At 42.3% G+C, this 22557-nt stretch overlaps 1 protein-coding gene across 5 annotated transcripts in view; it reads right to left on the bottom strand.

The window, feature by feature from the left end:
* Window positions 1–22557, bottom strand: part of SMYD3 (SET and MYND domain containing 3) — a 745729-nt gene that overhangs the window by 173789 nt on the left and 549383 nt on the right. Inside the window, exon 1 of one of the 5 annotated variants that reach the window (XM_063613547.1) lies at window positions 18204–18212. The exons of 3 other annotated variants lie outside the window; for them this stretch is intronic. The gene's annotated coding sequence lies outside the window, so the exon portion shown is untranslated. Of the gene's footprint in view, window positions 1–2872; window positions 2912–18203; window positions 18213–22557 lie in introns of those variants that run through there. One more of the 5 variants, XM_063613545.1, reaches the window with a different exon arrangement.

Below are 22557 nucleotides of genomic sequence, written 5' to 3' on the forward strand. Positions count from 1 at the left end.
AGTCACTAAGCTGCATCTTCACCACACTGCTAGTCTTGCGACAGTTTGACATTATAGTTTTCCACTGTTTCTTAGTCACGTTATTTCATTTGCAAACCTAATGGACCCCTGATTAAAGACAGAAACATGTAGGAGATACGACCCCCAAAGCACAATGTAGACAAATGGGGATGCATCAAACCAAAAAGCTTCTGCATAGCACAGGAAATGGTCAAGAAAGAGACAACCCACAGAGTGGGAGAAAATATTTGTAAACCATACAACGGATAAGAGGTTAATACCTAAAATATATAAGGAACTCAAGCAACACAATATCAAGAAAACAAATAACCCAATTTCAAAATGGGCAAAGGATTTGAGTAGACATTTCTCAAAAGAAGACATACAAATGGTCAAAAGATTCATGAGAAAATGCTCAATATCACCAAATGCTCAATCATTAGGAAAATACAAAATAAAATCACTATGAGGTATCACCTCATGCCTGTTTCATCAAAAAGACGAAAGATAAACGTTGGTGAGGATGTGGAGAAAAGGGAATTCCTGCACGCTGGTGGAGTCTACATTGGTCCAGCCATTATGAAAAACTGTACAGATGTTACGCGAAAGCTTCAGAATAGAATTGCCATATAGTCAAGCAATCCCATTTCCGAATATACATCCGAACTAACTAAGAGATCTGTGTGCTCCCACTCTCATGTACATTGCAGCATTTTTCACATTAGCCAAGATACGGAATTAACCTAAGTATCCATCAACAAATGGATCAAGAAAATGAAGTATAGATACACAAATGGAGTACTATTCAGCCCTGAAAAAGAAGGAAATTCTGTCACTTGCAACAACATGGATGAGCCTGGAGGACAGTATGTTAAGTGAACTAAGCCAGGTGCAAAAAAACAAATAATCCATGACCCCACTTATATGTGGAATATTAAAGTCAAACTCATAGTAATAGAGTATAATGGTGGTTACCAGAGGCGTGGGCTGGGGAGAGAAATGGGGAGATGTTGGTCAAAGGGTGCAAAGTTTCACCTTCTTCACAGGAGGAATAAGTTCTTGAGATCAGCACAGCATGATGACTACAGTTAATAATAAATTGTATATATATTTCAAAGTTTCCGAGAAAAAATTTCAAATGCCTCACCATAAAAAATGACATGAGGTAAGGGATATGCTAAATTAGCTTGATTTAATCATTCCACCTTGTATACATTTACCAAAAATTCACATTGCACTCTAAATATATACAATTGTTATTTGTTAATTAAAATTTTAAATAATTTAATGACAGAAAGCAAGGATGTTGAAAAACAAGGGAAAATACATAAAATGATAATTCTATAAATTCGTCTCAAGATGCTTTATATCATGACTTACCAGGTTGAAATTCTTATAGAGCACCTCAAGACATCTCTAATATTTGAAAAAATGTTAGAAGCAGAACATACATTGAATACGTAATCTTATTTTTTTTGCAGATGGCGTGAAGACCACGAAAGTCCCCAGTGTGTGATTTGGAATGTGCTTGCACTTTGCTACCTAAAACCTTTCTTGTCTTATAATCGAGAAAAGGAACATAGAAGTCATGAAACATAATCCAGCTGGTTTCTTAAAGAGTAAATTATAAGAATGTTAAGCATCAGGTCATGAAAGCAATATGCAACCTAAGGCCCAAAGCAATAATATTTCATTTAAAAATTTGTGTTGATTAAGGCCAGGCGTGGTGGCTCACTCCTGTAATCCCAGTACTTTGGGAGGCCAAGGCAAGTGGATTGATTGAGCCCAGAAGTTTGAGACCAGCTTGGGCAACATGGCAAAACCTCGTCTCTATAAAAAATACAAAAATTAGCTGGGCATGGTGCCATGCACCTGTAGGTCCAGCTACTCAGGAGGCTGAGGCGGCTGTGAGCCATGATTGCACCACTGCACTCCAATGACTGTCCCTCCCCGCCACAAAAAAAAAAACTGTGGTAATAATGTTTTTACAAAACTAATTTACAGCAAGTTAAACCATGCAATATCACATGATAAATGAGAAAACTAAAAATTTGTCTTTATATGCTATGATTATTAAAGATTTTACAAATTCACTTTATAATACAAGTCAAATGAAAAATAAAATAGTATTATTTAAGAAAACTCTTTTTTTTTTTTTTTTTTTTGAGACGGAGTCTCACTCTGTCACCCAGGCTGGAGTGCAGTGGCGCGATCCCGGCTTACTGCAAGCTCCGCCTCCCGGGTTTACACCATTCTCCTGCCTCAGCCTCCCAAGTAGCTGGGACTACAGGCGCCCGCCACGGCGCCCGGCTAATTTTTTTTTTGTATTTTTAGTAGAGACGGGGTTTCACCGTGGTCTCGATCTCCTGACCTCGTGATCCGCCTGCCTCGGCCTCCCAAAGTGCTGGGATTACAAGCGTGAGCCACCACGCCCGGCCTAAGAAAACTCTTTATCCCACCACACATGACAATATATTTGGGAATTTGTCTTTCTAGACTGCGATACATCCAACTGTTTTCACAACTGCAGTGGTGTCTGTCCCATTTCAAGCTCTGGCCACAAATAAGTCTGCAGTGCACACTAGACACACAAAATCCTTAACAATCACTTGTCAAGGCTAAAATCAATATCAAGGCCAGTATCATAAGGAATGGCAATCATAAAATTGTGCTTTCTATTTTATATCTTTCCCACAGTCAAACTGCCAAATGTTAGCAAATGAAGCCCCTTTAGATAACATGCTTGCTTTCTAAAATCCAGAGATTTTCATTTTCTAAAAGCTTTACTCACAACAGAACTTATAAACAACTATCCTTGCTAATAGCAAAATAGTCACAAATTTGTCCACTGTTCCTTCCCTGAGGCTCTTACCTGGCATTTCACCTCCTTAAAGCCATCTGATGAAACGAGCACTTACCACAGATGTCTGTCAAATACGTGCAGAAGCATAAAGCTCTGACACATCATTTCATTGTTTCATTTTCCTCCCACATCCTGAGGCTCAGAAATTCTTAAATAATTTATTACAAGACATCTTTATAGGTTTCCATAGCTCTGCAGTCACACCTGTTCCACTACCAATTTCATTTAGATGTGCTCCTACCCAAAAAGTTTATCACAATGAACTAAACTTTCTCCCATGTGTCACACTTAAAGATTCTTTTGTTCAGCTTAAATCTTCAAAAACATTCTCTTCTATGATACTCTAGTTTCATTATTCTCCTTCCAAGTAAGTGGTGTAGAAATCTACCCCCAGCAGTACCAGGACTCTTCACTGTAATCTTAGTCCCAGTAGTAAATTCCTAAATCAAGTATGCTAGGTGCTGCATAGCACCTGACTGAAGTTGAATTACATATGGCAGCATGTGGCTCAAATTATCTGTTTTTCCATCAAATTAATGGAGAAAAGAAAACTACAGAAAAATGTTAACACGTGAAAGGTAAGACTGCACACTAATGAACTGCTTAATGTAATCCCCAAATGAAAGATACAGTGTGTGAGGTTCCTTTCACTATGTAGAAATTAAGGTGAATATTCTCTCCAGGTGAACTTTTGGCAGGCAAGGGTCTGTCATACCGATGATGCCTGATATCTCAGGGAGTGAAACCCAGAAGCAGGTATTTCACATGACAGCAGGTGAAGTGTGCATGACTCGTGTACAAGCTGTGCGGGCCCGCATGATGGTATTTTGGGGACCAGTGTGTGGCTGTTTCTGGCAGCCAATGGCAGTCTAGATGGGGAGCACCTCGGTGGGCCAGTCCTTCTTTGGTTGCCCAAGCATGCCTGATCCCTGGATACTGCCCCATAACCTAGTGGGCAGGAGCCAGGGAAGAACAAACACGGATCAGATGAGAGAGTCACAACTTCAATTATGCAGTCCAGAGGTATCGAGAAATCAGTCTCTGAGGTCAGACAGCCCCTCTTTTGATCTCTCCAGGTATGCTCCTTTATTTTTGGAAATATAGAAAGAAATAAAAGAGGAAATTCATCATGGCTTCATTCCCACCCCTACACTGTTCCTTTGTATAGAAGTAGCTCATAATTCTTCCCCCTCCTCTTCCAGACACTTTTATAGATGGCCAGATACATAAATCAGACTGGTGGGATTTCAATGCGAGGATATCATTTGATCATTTGTCTTCTCTTCTGGTACCATTTTTAACTAGTCACTATCATGAATACATAAATAGTACCATTCCCAGCCTCCTTCCTGAGCAGATCCCTGAGTTGGTAAGAAGCTGAAACACCAGCACACCGCCCTACACCGCTTCAGTGAGTTCCTGCAGCAATTTGCAAGGAAGGTTCCCCTTTCCTGACTCAAGAGTTCATCAGAATGTGAAGAAAAGAGGAGTTCAAGACCAGCCTGGCCAACATGGTGAATCCCTGTCTCTACTAAAAATACAAAAATTAGCCAGGTGTGGTGGCCCGAGGCTATAGTCCCAGCTACTCAAGAGGGTGAGGCTACTCACCTGAACCTGGGAGGTGGAGGTTACAGTGAGCTGAGATCACACCACTGCACTCCAGCCTCAGCAACAGAGCAAGACTCCGTCTCAACAACAACAACAAAAAAAGAAAAACAGAAAAAGAAAGGAATGTGAAGAAGAGATAATTTAGAAAAGTAGATTAAACATATTTTCTTTTGTAATGGACATTGCTGAAAATACAATTTGACAAACTCTTCTTAGCTAGTTAGTGGGACCCTCTTGACTAAGAAAGCATTATAGAAGTATCGGTTCAAAGATAGACAGAGCCGGGCAAGATGGCTTCTCGCCTGTAATCCCAGCACTTTGGGAGGCTGAGGCGGGCAGATCACAAGTTCAGGAGATCGAGACCATCCTGGCTAACACGATGAAACCCCGTCTGTACTAAAAATACAAAAAATTAGCTGGGCGTGGTGGCGGGCACCTGTAGTCCCAGCTACTAGGGAGGCTGAGGCAGGAGAATGGCGTGAACCCGAGAGGCAGAGCTTGCAGTAAGCCGAGATCGCGCCACTGCACTCCAGCCTGGGCGACAAAGCAAGACTCCGTCTCAAAAAAAAAAAAAAAAAAAAAAAAGATAGGCCGGGCACCATGGCTCACACCTGTAATTCCAACACTTTGGGAGGCCAAGGCGGGTGGATCACGAGGTCAGGAGATTGAGACCAGCCTGGCCAATATGGTGAAACCCCGTCTCTACTAAAATACAAAAAATTAGCTAGGCATGGTGATGGCAGGTGTCTGTAGTCCAAGCTACTCAGGAGGCTGAGGCAGGGGAATCACTTGAACCTGGGAGGCAGAGGTTGCAGTGAGCCAAGATCGTGCCACTGCACTCCAGCCTGACAACAGAGCAAGACTCCATCTCAGGAAAAAATAAATAAATAAATAAATAGCCAAACCCTGGCCTAGAGGAGACAGGCTGACTGTTGGGTCCAGATCTGGTTCCCATCAACTTTTCCAGTATCTTCTCTAGTGTCTGCCTTCTCATGTTTTCCTCTCAGTTTTCCTGTCTTCACACCTTCACGTCTCTGCCAGGTGGAACAGTCCCCTGCTTAGAATGTTCTCCCCTCCTTCCTCTAGCTACTGAAATACCACTGGTCCCTTAAGAACAGGTTCCAAAGTCTTTTCCTGTGGGAGGCCTTCATGTCACTGAAAAAGAAGAAGAGAGAGGGACAGCTGCAATCACTGTGGCTCCAGTCAGTGCCAGGGAGACTGGGTGGTTTGGACTGGGAGGAATTCTCCACAGTGCAGCGTAGCGGCTATGACAAACCATGGCCAGACTGTTTCTTTAGGTGGGTGGCAGATCCATGCCTCCTCACCTTCCCCCCTCAGGGAATTTCAGCAACTCCAGCCAGGGGTTTATGGACAGAACTCTGATCTCCCTGGGGCAGAGCACTGGGAGGAGGGGCAGATATGGTCTCTATGTTCAGCATACTTAGTCTTTCCTGCCTGCTGGCTCTGAAGAGTCCACGCAGTCCAGACAAGGGGGATTCCCCCCAGCACAGTGCACCTGCTCTGCCAAGGGGCAGCCGCACTGCTTCTTTAAGCAGGTCCCTCATCCTGTGCCTCCTGACTGGGTGAGACTTCCCAGCTGGGGTCACCAGATACCTCCGACAGGAGCATTCTAGCTGGCATCAGGTCAGTGCCTTTCTGGTAGGAAGCTCCCAGAGGAAGGGGCAGGCAGCCATCTTTGCTATTCTGCAGCCTCCACTGGTGATACCTCCAGGTGCAGGAAGCACCCAGGTGAATACGGTCTGGAGTGGACCCAGCAAACCACAGCAGCCCTATGGAAGAGGGTCTTGACTGTTAAAAAAAAAAAACAAAAACAAACAAAAAACAGAAAGCACCACTACCACCAACATCACCATCAACAAAACAGACTCCACAAAAACCCCACCTAAAGGTCAACGGCCTCAAAGATCGAAGGTAGATAAGCCCACAAAGATGAGAAAGAATCAATGCAAAATTGCTGAAAACTCAAAAAGCCAGAGTGACTCTTCTCATTCAAATGACTGCAACATCTCTCCAGCAAGGGCACAGAACTAGGCAGAGTCTGGCCAGGCACGGTGGCTCACGCCTGTAATCCCAGCACTTTCGGAGGCTGAGGCGGGCGGATCACGAGGTCAGGAGATCGAGACCATCCTGGCTAACATGGTGAAACCCCGTCTCTACTAAAAATACAAAAAAAAAAATTAGCCGGGTGAGGTGACGGGCGCCTGTAGTCCCAGCTACTCGGGAGGCTGAGGCAGGAGAATGGCATGAACCCCAGGGGGTGGAGCCTGCAGTGAGCCGAGATCATGCCACTGCACTCCAGCCTGGGCGATAGCAAGACTCCATCTCAAAAAAAAAAAAAAAAAAAAAAAAAAAAAAAGAAATGACAAAAGTAGGCTTCAGAAGGTGGGTAATAACGAACTTCACTGAGTTAAAGTAGTTTGTTCTAACCCAATGCAAAGAAGCTAAGAACCATGATAAGACACGACAAGAGCTATTAAGCAGAATAACCAGTTGAGAGAGGAACATAAATGACCTGATGGAGCTGAAAAACACAACATGAGAACTTCACAATGCAACCACATATTACAATAGCTGAACAGACCAAGTGGAGGAAAGAATTCAGAGCTTGAAGACTATCTTGCTGAAATAAGACAGGTAGACAAGATTAGAGAAAAAAGAATGAAAAGGAATGAACAAAAGCTCCAAGAACTATTGGTTTATATAAAAAGACCAAATCTACAACTGATTGGGGTACCTGAAAGAGCCGGGGAGAACAAAACCGAGTTGGAAAACATACCTCAAGGTATCATCCAGGAGAACTTGCCCAACCTAGCAAGACAGACCAACATTCAAACTCAAAAAATCCAGGGAACCCCAGGAAGATACTCCATGAGAAGATCAACCCCAACACTCATAATCGTCAGATCCTCCATGGTAGAAATGGAAGAAAAAATGTTACGGGCGGCCAGAGAGAAAGGCCAGGTCACGTACAAAGGGAAGCCCATCAGACTAACAGCAGATCTCTCAGTGGAAACCCTACAAGGTGGAAGAGATTAGGGATCAATATTCAACGTTTCTGCTTGTTTGTTTGTTTTGAGACAGAGTCTCACTCTGTCGCCCAGGCTGGAGAGCAGTGGAACAATCTCGGCTCACTGCAACCTCTACCTCCCAGGTACAAGTGATACTCCTGCCTCAGCCTCCTGAGTAGCTGAGATTACAGGTGCATGCCACCATGCCCAGCTAATTTTCTTGTATTTTTAGTAGAGACAGGTTTTCGCCATGTTGGCCAGGCTGGTCTCCAACTCCTGACCTCAAGTGATCTGGCCGCCTCAGCCTCCCAAAGGGCTGGGATTACAGGTATAAGCTGCTGCACCCTGCCTCAATATTCTTAAAGAAAATAATTTCCAACCCAGAATTTCATAACTGGCCATACTAGGCTTCATAAGTGAAGGAGAAATGAAATCCTTTTCACACAAGCGAATGGTGAGGAAATGTGTCACCACCAGGCCTACCTTGCAAGAGCTCCTGAAGGATGCACTAAATATGGAAAGGAAAAACTGTTACCAGCCACTACAGAAACACACTGAAGTACACAGACCAATGACACTATGAAGCAGCTATATCAACAAGTCTGCAAAATAACCAGCTAGCATCATGATGACAAGGTCAAATTCACACATAACAGTATTAACCTTAAATGTAAACGGGCTAAATGCCCCAATTAAAAGACACGGAATGGCAAGCTGGATAACGAGTCAATACCCATCAGTGTGCTGTATTCAAGAGACCCATCTCATGTGCAAAGACACATACAGGCTCAACATAAAGGGATACAGGAAAATTTACCAAGCAAATGGAAAGCAGAAAAAAAGCAGGCATTGCAATCCTAGTTTTTATCAAAACAGACTTTAAACCAGCAAAGATCAAAAAAGGCAAAGGAGGGCATTACATAATGGTAAAGGGTTCAATTAAACAAGAAGAGATAACTATCCTAACTATATATACACCCAATAAAGGAGCACCCAGATTCATAAAACAAGTTCTTCAAGACCTAAAAAGAGACTTAGATTCCCACACAATAATAATGGGAGACTTTAACACCCCACTGTCAACATCAGACAGATCATCAAGACAGAATATTAACAAAGCTATTCAGGATCTGAACTCAGCTCCGGATCAAGTGGATCTGACATATCTATAAAGATCTCTAACCCCCCAAAACAGAATATACATTCTTCTCTGTGCCACGTGGCACTTACTCTAAAATTGATCACTTCTAATTGTTTTACTAATTGGAAGTAAAACACTCCTCAGCAAATGCAAAATAACTAAAATCATAACCGTCTCTCAGACCACAGCACAATCAAATTAGAACTCAAGATTAAGAAATTCACTCAAAACCACACAACTACATGGAGATTGAACAAGGTGCTCCTGAATGACTCCTGGGTAAATAATGAAATTGAGGCAGAAATGAAGAAGTGCTTTGAAACTAATGAGAACGAAGAAACTATGTACCAGAATCTCTGGGATAGAGCTAAAGCAGTGTTAAGAGGGAAATTTATGGTACTAAAAGCCCACATCAAAAAGCTAGAAAGACCTCAAATTGACATCCTAACATCACAACTCAAAGAACTAGAGACCCATGAGCAAACAAACCCCAAAGCTAGCAGAAGACAACAAATAACCAACACCAGAGAGGAACTGAGGACAGACACACACACACACACACATCTTCCAAAAAAAAAAAAAAAATCAACAAATACAGGGGCTGGGTTTGTTTTTGTTTGTTTTTTTTTTTTTTAAATAAAATAGGCCATTAGCTAGACTTAAAAAGGGAGAAGAATCAAATTGACACAATGAAAAATGATAAAGGGGATATCACCACTGACCCCACAGATATACAACCAACCATCAGAGTACTACAAACACCTCTATGCACATAAACTAGAAAATCTAGAAGAAATGGATAAATTCCTGGAACATACATCCTCCCAAGACTAAAGCAGGAAGAAGTAGAATCTGAACAGATCAGTAACAAGTTCCAAAATTGAGGCAGTAATAGCCTACCAACAAAAAGCAGCCTAGGACCAGATTTATTGACAGCTGAATTCTACAAGAGGTACAAAGAGGAAGTGGTACCATTTCTTCTGAAAGTATTCCAAACAATTGAAAAGGAGGGACTCCTCGCTAACTCATTTTATGAGGCCAGCATCATCCTGACACCAAAACCTGGCAGAGATACAACAAAAAAAAGAAAACTTCAGGCCAATACTCCTGAACATCAATGTGAAAATCCTCAATAAAATACTGGTAAACCAAATCCAGCAGCACATCAAAAAACTTATACACCATGATCAAGTAGGCTCCATCCCAGGGATGCAAAGCTGGTTCAATATTTGCAAATCGGTAAATTTAATTCATCACATAAACAGAACCAGTGACAAAAACCACATGATTATCTCAATAGATGCAGACAACATCTGAGAAAATTCAACACCCCTTCATGTTAAAAACCCTCAATAAACTAGGTATTGAAGGAACATAAGTCAAAATAATAAGAGCCATATATGACAAACCCACAGCCAATGTCATACTGAATAGGCAAAAGCTGGAAGCATTCCTCTTGAAAACTGGCACAAGACAAGGATGCCCTCTCTCACCACTCCTATTCACTATAGTATTGGAAGTTCTGACCAAGGCACTCAGGCAAGTGAAAGAAATAAAGGGTACTCAAATAGGAAGAGAAGAAGTCAAATTGTCTTTGTTTGCAGATGACATGATCCTATATCTAGAAAACCCCATCGTCTAAGCCCAAAAGTTTCTTAAGCTGATGAGCAACTTCAGCAAAGTCTCGGGATTAAAAAAAAAATCAATGTGCAAAAATCACAAGCATTCCTATACACCAACAGACATGCAGAGAGCCAAAGCATGAATAAACTCCCATTCATAATTGCTACAAAGAGAATAAAATACCTAGGAATACAGCTAACAAGGAAAATAAAGAATCTCTTCAAGGAGAACGATAAGCCACTGCTCAAGGAAATCAGAGGACACAAATAAATGGGAAAATATTCCATGCTCATAGATAGGAGAAATCAATATTATGAAAATAGCCATACTGCCCAAAGTAATTTATAGATTCAATGCTCTTCCCATTAAACTACCATTGACATTATTCACAGAATTAGAAAAAACTTTTTTAAAATCCATATGGAACCAAAAGAGAGCCTGTAGAGCCAAGACAATCCTAAGCAAAAAGAACAAAGCTGGAGGCATCATGCTACCAAACTTAAAACTACACTACAAGGCTACCATAACCAAAACAGCATGGTACTGGTACAAAAACAGACACACAGACTAATGGAACAGAATAGAGAACTCAGAAATAAGACTGCACATCTACCACCATCTGATCTTCGATAAACGTGACAAAAGCAATGGAGAAAGGATTCCCTATTTAAAAAATGGTGCTTGGGGAACTGGCTAGCCATGTGCAGAAAACTGAAACTTGACCCCTTCCTTACACCTTATACAAAAATTAACTCAAGATGGATTAAAGACTTAAATGTAAAACCCAAAACTATAAAAAACTCCAGAAGAAAATCTTGCCAATACCATTCAGGACATAGACATAGGCAAAGATTTCATGAAGAAAACATCAAAAGCAATTGCAACAAAAGCAAAAATGGACACATGGGATCTAATTAAAGAGCTTTTACACAGCAAAAGAAACTGTCATCAGAGCAAACAGCCTATAGAATGGAAGAAAATTTTTGCAATCTATCCATCTAACAATGGTCTAATGTCCAGAGTCTACAAGGAACTTAAACAAATTTACAAGAATAAAACAAACAGCCCCGTTAAAAAAATGGGCAAAGGACATGAACAGACACTTCTCAAAAGAAGACATTTATGCCGCCAAAAACATGAAAAAAAGCTCAACATCACTGATCAGAGAAATGCAAATCAAAGCCACAATGAGCATCTCACCCAGTCAGAATGGTGATTAAAAAGTCAAGAAACAACAGATGCTGGCAAGGCTGCAAAGAAATAGGAATACTTTTACATGGTTGGTGAGAATGTAAATTTGTTCAATCATTGTGCAAGAGTGTGGCAATTCATCAAAGGCCTAGAACCAGAAATACCATTTGACCCAGCAATCTCATTACTGGGTATATACCCAAAGGAATATAAGTTATTCTACTATAAAGATACATGCATGTCTATTTTCATTGCAGCACTATTCACAATAGCAAAGACAAGGAATTAACTCAAATGTCCATCAATAATAGACTGGATAAAAAAATAATAGTACATATACACCATGGAATACTATTCAGTCAGAAAAAGGAACAAGATCATGTTCTTTGCAGGGACATGGATGGAGCCAGAAGTCAATATCCTCAGCAAACTAATGCAGGAACAGAAACCCAAGCACCATATGTTCTCCCTTATAAGTGGGAGCTGAACATTGAGAACACATGGACACAGGGAGGGAAACAACATACACTGGGGCCTGTCAGGGGATTGTGGGGCGGAAGAACATCATCATAAATAGCTAATGCACGCTGGGATTAGATTAATATCTAGGTGATGGGGTGACAGCTGCAGCAAACCACCATGGCACATGTTTACCTATGGAACAAACCTGAACATCCTGTCCATGTGCCCCAGCAGTTAAATTTAAAAAAGGAAACAGCACAGCAATATTAAAAATAGTACTGCCTAAAATACCACAATTTAGGTTTTTTCTCTGAAGAGCCAGAAAGGAGATACAGGAAGAGCTGAATACAAGTGACAGAGAATCTGAACAGGAGGAGAGATGGTCTCAGAGTTGTTCCAAACCTGCTTGTCCTCAAAGCTCTCCTCCACCACATTCCTCCACCACATGCCGAGGCCACCTGGAAAATCACACCACTCAACACACTGTTTTCTATCAAACACAGGTCTTCACACTAAACCCCAAATATGTTGTCCATGAGAGGAACATCTGACATTCCCATGCCACTAACATCTCGAAGCACTTCACCTCACCTCTTCCAGTTCTCCAATCCCCTCACGAAGAAGCTATGAGTACAGCATCTTCACGAAAGAAAAGAGAACTCAACAGACGCTTCTAAGGCCACATGGTCCTATTTTCTCATGCATCAACAAAATTTAGTTTGTCAAAATAACCCTAGCAGAAAACACAGTTATGAAGGAAGTACCTATAGGCAGATTGGGGGAGGGGGTTAAGCTAAAGGTCGGGTCTGAAACACAGTGTTGGACCCTAGACCCATGAGAAGGATAGATTTGTTCATTCATTAAGGGTCTATTATGTACCAAGCACAGTGCTAGGCACTAGGAAGAAAAGAGGAAAAATTGTCGCTTTTAATCACGTTGCTATTATTTCACTGCCCAAGTAAAAAACAAAAATGTAAAAAACTCCTCATTTCTCTCTAATTTTGACAAACTTTAGCCTTCCTCAGCCAAAGATTATTTTCCCGACTATTGGCCATATTTCTTTGTAAGTCACTGTCAAAACACAAGTTGCAATAATGCAGGGCAGCGTCGAATCTGTCAGATCAATTTAGAAACAAATGAGTCTGCTGCTCTTCCGTGGCCCTGGGAGGCGGGCTGGCCTCCGCGTACTCTCAGATCGTCCACAGGAAGAATTGCTGGGGATGACTGAAGACCAGCTGGGAAGCATAAACTAAAATGGATGGCCTTTGAATTTCCACTCTCCTGTGGTCTAACTACAGCCAGCCGCCATTCCCAAATTAATGCCACAGAGAGAGGGATATTCTCTCCTAATGCAGGCTGCAAAGATAAATCAGCTACAAAAGAGCAAGTAGCTAAAGGAAGAAAGAGAAAATGAAGCCTTGGCACTTTGTCATGTGAATGTCACAGTATTTGCAGGAATTCATACATGGCACAACCAGAGACAGAATAGAAACGTAAGCTTCCCTCCTACCCCGGTCCTCCTCCATATCCCCCCAAAATGAACCCAAATGTCTCCTGTTTCGTGAATGCCTTCTGCCATCCCATGTCACCATATTTTAAAACATCAGGGATTCAGTTGCTTTACGTAGGGTAAAATGTGTTAAATGTGCCTGCATTTCTAAACCATTGGCTAATGAGATTTTATTAGGAAAAGCCCAGAAATAAAGTACCAGAATTTACCAGAAAGCTATAAAATGGAGGGATTGTGAGGATTAAATGAGAAAATACATGTGGGCCTTGGAATGACTCAGGGCATACGGGAAGCTTAGTAAATGGTAGCAAGATCGTAATTATTACCATAGTTCGGTCAACTGTAAGACCCACTGAATAAACAGTCCACACCATTATGTTACGCACCACTAAGAAAAAACACTAACAATTAAGCTCTGTCAGCCTGTGTATTATAAATCAGACATCTCAGAATTAATGAAATACAGTAGTACCACTACATATACCTCTAGGTTTCCGGAAGTAAGTCACAGTGTACGTAACTAGTGACAAAGATTCTTTACTTGGCCAAACTTTATTCACGCCTCTGAATCTCCTAGGTCCATCTGTGTGGTTCCTCGGAATCCAGTTTTAGCAAAAGAACCCTGCCTAGCCCGTTTCGCCAGAACCTCGGTACTCAGAATCTGCATGTTCCTCATCCTCCACCACCCTCAGGTGATGTCTGATCACCGTGGCCTGCCTTCAGCAAGAATCCAGTTAGGTAAGAGGGGCCTCAAGGTGACTGAGGAGACGCATCTGGAACTTGCTTCCTCCACAAAGAAGAACCAAAACAGCAGGACGGAATCACAACTGGAATACATCATCTAACAGGGAACACTGGAATTCAACATAGAAGTCACAGGAGACACCTAAGGCAAGAAAGGAGAAGGAAGCGAGGCAGCCTCTTTGGCTGGGACCCTGAAAAGGCTCCCCACTGCGTGGAGAGAGTAAGTGAGAGACGCCCAGCCATCCACATTCCCACATGGACTCCTGCGATCCGAGCCACGGGAGAGTCCCTTGTGGTCCTTAAACTAACAGAGTGCTGTCCAGAGACCACGCTGTGGCACTGCTCCAGGGAGGGAGCTTGTGCTGGGCCTCACATACTGGTTGAGTCCTAAGCAGCTACAGCACTGCACCATTTTGAGGGCCCAGCTTCCACCAGGCAGCATCCCGCCTTGGGCCCCAATAGCCCTTGCATGTCCACATTCCTGGAGCCCCACTGAAATCCTCCACCACAGCCACTGCTGGCTCCTGCTGCTGCCAGGGCTGAAGCACAAGCCACTGGCAGTGACCCTGTGGCCCCAGCAGCAAGGCCACCATGCATGTACAAGTACCATAGGACAGGTTAACCCACCTGCAGCCACCACCTAGGACCAAAGCACACACTCCTCAGGACACCTGGCCCAGTTCCACCAACCCCAGTGCCCAGGCAAGCCATGCAAAGGCCTGGGGATCGCCCTACCCCGTCCATCCACCACTGTGGGCAGCTGAGCAGTTCCCCTGCAAGCCTGAGGATGGCCTACCCGACCTGCCGCTACCAGCACATCTAGCATCCATTGAATGTGCCAACTGCAGGCCTAAGGACTGGCCTGCCCAGCCCGGTGTAGCCAACACCAACACCAGCCACTTGGGAGCCAGAGGATGCTCCTGCCATTGCTATTGCCATTGCCTATGCCACACCCACTGCCCAGACGCCCAAGGACCCTCCCACCCAGCACACTGATGCCACCCACCACCAGCACCCAAGCAAGCCAACTGGATGCCCAAGAACTGACCTGCCTAGATTTGCTAATGTGGATGCCAGTGTACACAGCCTTGAGGCCAAGGACAGGCACATTTATCCCACCACCGCCACCATGGGGCCCAAGGACTGGTGCACCCGGGGTCCCTGTCCCCAGCAAAATGTCACTGCAGCTTCTGCTAACAACCACACCACCCAGAGCCACAGAGGAAATTATAGACACCACGGATGCCAATACAGCCAAAAAAAAAAAAAAAGAAAGAAAAAAATCATATGGAGACGACACTACTGCGTGCACCCAGAACCAAAGCCAAAGCACCCAACCCAGGCTGCATGCGGTGGCTCATGCCTGTAATCCTAGCACTTTGGGAGGCCAAGGCGGTGGATCACTTGAGGTCAGGAGTTCAAGACCAGCCTGGCCAACGTGGTGAAACCCTGTCTTCACTAAAAATACAAAAATTAGCCGGGCATGGTGGCACGCACCTGTAGTCCCAGATACTTGGGAGGCTGAGGTGGGAGAATCGCTTGAACCCAGGAGGCACAGGTTGCAGTGAGCCAAGATTGTGCCACTGGACTCCAGCCTGGGCAACAGAGTGAGACCCTGTCTTGAAAAAAAAGAAACCGCCCCCCTGCCCCCCACTCCAAAACACACACACACACACACACACACACACACACACACACACAACCAACCAACAACAAATGAAAAAACACAGTGTCCAACCCAAACACCACCACTGATCTATCTTCAGGAAAAATCCTCCCCTATGAATGCAAATTTTAAAAACTGGAAGGAGCACAAGTCACCGTCTGTGGAAGAGAAAATAAAAAATAAATAAAACAAATTAAAAATGGATAATAAACAAATGGAGGAAGCAATTGTTAGACCAGAAGTGCAGACATCAATGTAAGGACACAAGAAACATGACAAAAGCAAGGACATATGACTAAGAAATACATTAATTCTCCAGCAACAGATTCCAAAGAAAAAGAAATTTAAAACATTTTTCTTAATTAGTAAAAGAAGCCTGACCTAATCCTGTTAGGTCAGGTTAGCCAGAATCCCCCTTACCTGGATATTTCCTCTTGGTAATTTTCCATCCGCCAAACCCCACACTGCCCCTTGGCTACCAATTCCCATGTACCCACAATGTATTTGGAGCTGAGCCTAATCTTTCTCCCCCAGTGCAAGCGCTGGTTGCAGTGGTCTCTATACCTATCGCCATGGTCCTGTGCTTTAATAAACGTGACTGAGCATTGTTTTCTTTAACAGTAGGATCTGAGTACAGGTTGTTTATGTCACCACAGCCACACTAGGGGCCCTGAACGTCTGACCACCCCCTGTTCTTGGAACCTCACCCACTACACAGATTGGGTTGCTCTGGCCTTCTTGACTCTTAACATTGCCCAGAAGGATTCACCACCACTTTCAGAGTCATAGTTCTCTGCTTTCACCATTCCGAGTCAGTCATCATAGAATACGCTATCATAAGTCACTCAAAACCCAAAATGTGCCTCTGATATAAAGTTACTTTGCTTATGCCAAGTCAGTGGTCATGCCAAATGTGGCTATACTCTGGAGGTGACTTTGTGCACATATGTTCCCAGTATTTTCTATCCATGCTCAGTTAAGCAGTGCCATTTCCCTTGGCACGGAGTTTAAATTAGTTATTTTCAAACCTAAATTCCCATTTCTTTTTCACCTATCACACTGCTCTCTCTGAATAACAGAGTAAAAGCACTTATGCAGATAATTCGGGTAGGGAAACTGGGGATGGATTTCACAGTCATTCATCATTAGCCTGACAAGTCTTTGACCTAGGAATTGAATGCTCCAGCATACTAATCGGCTATTTTTTATTGAGAGCACTGGCTCTCAAGATCACAGGACATATAAGGTAGGTGATGAAGGATACACAATGGCATTTAGAAAAACTACACAAGAACTGAAGAAAAACAAGGAGGCATACTGTTTCTGCATCACTCTTATTACCTGTAAACCAGGGGGTGGATAATCTAAAATACCAGCCGAGTCCATGGCAGCCAACAGCCTGTTGCCTTCCTTGGTTACAGAAAGATGTGGGAGTGAATTATCCACTCGATGGTTGCTTTACTATGATGCACATTACACATCATATCTCTTTTAAAAATATTTGTCATGATATAGGCAATTCCTACCTCCTACAAGTCTGACTGTGCTGCTTGTGACCTGACCACGAGAACTCTCCACTTTTCCCCTGTGTTGTCCTTTTTCATAATCACTGCTTAGTAATCACTTCCACCAAGAAGAAACATCTCAACTTTCGCATGTGTGAGATTCAACCAGTCACCCTACTCTTATTACAAACAAAAGCTCAAGTTCTCCTTTTCTTGAGTTACATACAGATTTAATTAGTTATTTCTAATAAAAAATAAAATTCCAAGTGATCCTTTCTTTCCCTCTAGCTTTATTTTGCACAAATGCTCTCATTTCCCCCCTACATCTAAATGCAAAACAGAATATATACACTAAAGGAATCAGGCTTTGATAATTACAGCAAAAACAACTGAATTTGCATATGTGAGGTTTCCAACTTTGAATTCAAAGACAATGAATAGCAAAATAATTTAAGTTAGAATTAACCTGCCGTTTCTGGAAAAAAATGTTATCAATGACAGGAAAAGAAATGTTGGTGTCAAAGAAAACAAAACAGAAACACCCGTAAATAAAGATGAGTATCTATCAATTATACCATGATAAAGCTGGGTGGGAGGGAGATTATTACTGTAAAACCTGTTTGAAGGGGAAAAAATTAACTAAGGCATTATCAATAAATGACTAAAAAGCTGAAACGTAAGGATCACTTTGGGAAATGAAGCAAAATGAAACACCAGGAAACAAGGCATGAAAAGAAAAGGATTAAGGGAACAAATGAGTTGATGACAAAAAAGTTACAAAGACCAGGAGGAAAAAGAAATATGAGAATTACCGATTGTAATAAAGAAAAAAAGACTGACAAGCATAGAAAAAAAAATGACCTTTTTATGGCTGCTTGATGATAGTCCAGTCCATTGTCAACCTAACTGGAATCAATCAGAAAGCCGATCCTCAGAAGCAAATGAATGAAGAGGCCTCTGGGTAAAGGCTGAGTACTGGTTGATGGGTGAAGGCTGAGTACTGGTTGATGGGCGAAGGCTGAGTACTGGTTGATGGGCATCACTGTGACCACTGTTCTAATCTAACTTGAGAAGACTGTGATACTAGCTCCCCAAATGCTCCTCTTAATGGCATGCACCCTGCTCTTAGCAGATCTCACATTCTGTGCAAAAATGCTGAAAGTCAACATAATGTCTTATAGTGTAATGGAGACAGATCAGGTTTTTACTAAGCTAAAAGCAGATACAGAACTGGCTACGTACTCCAGCAGAACGCCGTGAAAACGCTTACTAAAATGATGAGCCTGAACTCCCCAAATGCCCTCAAGTGCATACAGGGTTGTCTCTCTGCAAAAGCCTCTCAACCACCCAATGAAGTTTCCTTGTGCACAGGATGGTGTGTATCTAGATGCTATATCAAGGTGAAGACCAAATATCTTTAGTTTTCGTAAAATACTAGATTCCAAACAGGTAATTACCAGACAAAGTAGGTGGCAATTAGAGGCTGAGCAGGAGGCTTTAAGAATCTAAAAGGAATTTGGTCGGCATGTAATCATGAAATCCCCAAAACATGCCAGAAAGTGATAAAAATAAACACCTTTGGGTAAAGTGTTATTTCCCCAAAGAGGAATTCAAGCTAGTTAGATCTCTTTGGTCATAATATATATTATCAGTGTATCTGCAGAAAGAAACAAAGCAAGATTACCATTTCTTCTTCTTCTTCTTCCATAGTTTAGATTTACTACATTGGGAAACTTCACTGCACATTAATATATCAACTCCGACTAGACCAAAATCTTTTAATTAATTAAAAACATTTTTTAGGATGTAACTCTGAAAAAAATAAAAAGGAAGTGAGAAAAAACAAATATAAACTGGCTTAAAAGTAGGGTTCAGTTTTTTGTTTTGTTTTTGAGACAGAGTCTCACTCTGTTGCCCAGGCTAGAGTGCAGTGGCATGATCTCGGCTCACTGCAACCTCCGCCTCCCAGGTTCAAGCAATTCTCTGCCTCAGTATCCCGAGTAGCTGGGATTATAGGCGCCCGCCACCACGTCTGGCTAATTTTTTGTATTTTTAGTACAGACAGGGTTTCACCATCTTGGCCAGGCTGATCTTGAACTCCTGACCTCGTGATCCACCTGCCTCATCCTCCCAGAGTGCTGGGATCACAGGCATGAGCCACCGCGCCCGGCCAAGTAGGGTTCAGTTTTTAAAAAATAAACAGCAGCAACAACAAAAACCCCACATGTACTTTCAAAAGTATGTTCTGTGATTACTCTTGTGCCTGGTTCTTCAAACACAGGACTTTTCACAAATGAAGCCTGTATGTTCAACGCTGAATAAGATTAAAATGTGTTTAGTTCATTGTACCTACAAAAACACAACAGAACTTCAGCAAGATGTTCAACAATTATTGTAATTTTAAAAAGGATTTTCTGTGTAACTTTGTTTAAATCTGATAATCCTCTTTACTTCAAAAAATTAAAGAAGAAAATGAAAGTAATACTTGTAAGCAAAATGAAACTAACACGAAGTGTATCAGGCACTTTTACACATTAACTTACTGATGTAATTAAATTACAAATAAATGGTCAGCGTCCTAAGGGATCAACACTGTAATTAGGAAAAGTATATCTCTCCTTAGTCCTTATACCATTTGCCCTGGTATAAATGCTTGTAGTAAACATTGTTAATCTTTCTCAGACAAGTGTTTTAAAGACGCTAGTTAAAATGTAGTTGGTAGCTCCTTTCCTGAGTCAATATGGCAATTATACAAATCAAAATTGCAGATCAAGATGAGTCAGAGGAGGCAGTGAGGAACAGGCCAACGAAAAAAAGGAAGAAAAGGGGAAGATAAAGAAAGTGGTAGGCCAGGTGTGGTGGCTCACACACCTGTAATCTTAGCACTTTGGGAGACTGAGGCGGGCAGATTACTTGAGCCTAGATGTTCGAGACCAGCCTGGGCAACATGGTGAAACCCTGTCTCTATAAAAAATGCAAAAACATTAGCCGAGCATGGTGGCATGCACCAGCAGTCACAGCTACTCCAGAAGCTGAGGTGGAAGGCTTGCTTGAGCCCCCAGGAAGCGGGGGTTGCAGTGAGCCAAGATAGCACCACTGCAGCCACTGTCCAGCCTTGGCGACACAGCAAGACTCTCGCAAATTAAATTTTAAAAAAGTGGTAGTTTATTCCAAGTTCATGTACTAATCAAATCATATCTCTGTGTCACTCTCACATTCAGCCCTTTCTTCCCGTTTCCACTGCAGGTATTTGTCTCGTATATTCTTTATCCCTTACTTGCAACTTTCCAAGTCAATCTCTCTGGTCCCTGTCTTTTTCCAAACCATTCTTTAAACTGGCATCAGATAAATCTTTTTTAAAAACAGATTTGATTTTACAAAAGAGAAACAGGAGATCCAACCAGTAGTTGCAGAATAAAGACAAAATTATCTCGTGTGACATCAAACGCCCCCTATAATCTACTCCCATCCTGCCTTTCCCTGCACCCAACACATATTTCAGTTATCTTGGCTTCTCTGTCATTCCTGAGTCAGGTTGTGGGCCCATGTGGTGTTTTTTGTTTGTTTGTTTTTGTTTTTGAGACGGAGTCTTGCTCTGTTGCCCAGGCTGGAGTGCAGTGGCACAATCTCGGCACAATCTCGGCTCACAGTCTCTCGGGTTCACGCCATTCTCCTGCCTCAGCCTCCCGAGTAGCTGGGACTACAGGTGTCCACCACCACACCTGGCTAATTTTTTTTTTGTATTTTTTAGTAGAGACGGGGTTTCACCGTGTTAGCCATGATGGTCTTGATCTCCCGACCTCATGATGCTCCCGCCTCAGCCTCCCAAAGTGCTGGGATTACAGGCGTGAGCCACCACGCCTGGCCGCCCATGTGGTTTTATGTCTTTTTTTTTTTTTTTTGGCATACGATCGCCAGGTCATAGCTTTTATATCTTTATTCATAGTTTCCTCTTTTAAAAATACCTTTTTCACTATTGCTATTGCTCATAATTTTATTCATCCTTTAGGATCCAGCTTAAATGTCACCTCCTTCAAGAAACTTTCTTACATCCTATTAATTTTACCTGATAACCTGGGTATTGATAGAACAGTACAATATCCTTTGGGTTCCATTCCATCTCATTCCTTTTCTACTTTCCAGAGGTCATCATTACCCTAATTGCATGTTTTGTACTCCTCGCTTTTATCACAGTCTCACTCATATGTATGTACGGTACTTCCTGATTCTCCACAGTTCTGCTTTCCACAGTTTCAGTTACCTGCAGTCAGCCTCAGTCCAAAAATAGGTAAGTATGGTGCAATGAGATATGTTAAGCACATTCACGTAACTTATATTACAGTATATTGTTATAATTGTTCTATTTTGGTATTATTGTTGTTAATCTACTGTGCCTAAGTTATAAATTAAACTTTATCGTAAGTATGTATACATAAGAAAAAACAGTATACATGAGGTTCAGTACTATCCATGGTGTCAGGCGCCCTCTGGGGTATTGGAATGTATCCCCCATGGACAAGGGGGCACTAAACATACTGTATGTTTAGCTTTGCATGCTTTTGGCTGCTTACAGATGGAGTCACACCGCATTTATGATTTTGCAATTTGTTTCTAGTTTTTTTTTTGGCTCAACACTATAGTCCTAAGATTCATTTATGTTGGTGCGTGCTGCCATAGTTCACAGCTGACAGACCTCTTGACGTGTGCTCTAGGAGGTGCTTAGGAAGAGAATACCCATAGTAACACTGTAAATGCAAAAAATGACAAATGACCCAATGTTCATTACTAGGTTATACAAATAAATAACATTATTTTCTATTTTTTTATTTTTCAGAGATGGGGTCTCATTTTGTTGCCCAGGCTGGTCTCAAACTCCTGGGATCAAGCAATCCTCCTGCCTGGGCCTCCCAAAGTGCTGGGATTATAGGCACAAGCCACAGTATTTAGCCTGTTGGTATTTTCTATACTAGCGCTTGCTAATGTATATGGCACACAGTATACTCTCTACAATAAATGCTTTTGAAGATAAATTTGAGAAGGAAAGTTACGTCTGATTCATAGAGGCCAGCGCATGCTCAGATGCTCAGCCACGATCTGATATTCAGCCACAAAAGGCTAGCAGTGGACAGGCAGGAAATAATCTGAGCTGACACAAGTGAGGGAGCAAAACAGGAAGTGTGATGTGTTGGGTGCCTACCCCAAGCGAGGCAGGCAC

Source organism: Symphalangus syndactylus, chromosome 19 (genome assembly GCF_028878055.3).
Source record: "Symphalangus syndactylus isolate Jambi chromosome 19, NHGRI_mSymSyn1-v2.1_pri, whole genome shotgun sequence".
NCBI classification, from domain to species: domain Eukaryota; kingdom Metazoa; phylum Chordata; class Mammalia; order Primates; family Hylobatidae; genus Symphalangus; species Symphalangus syndactylus.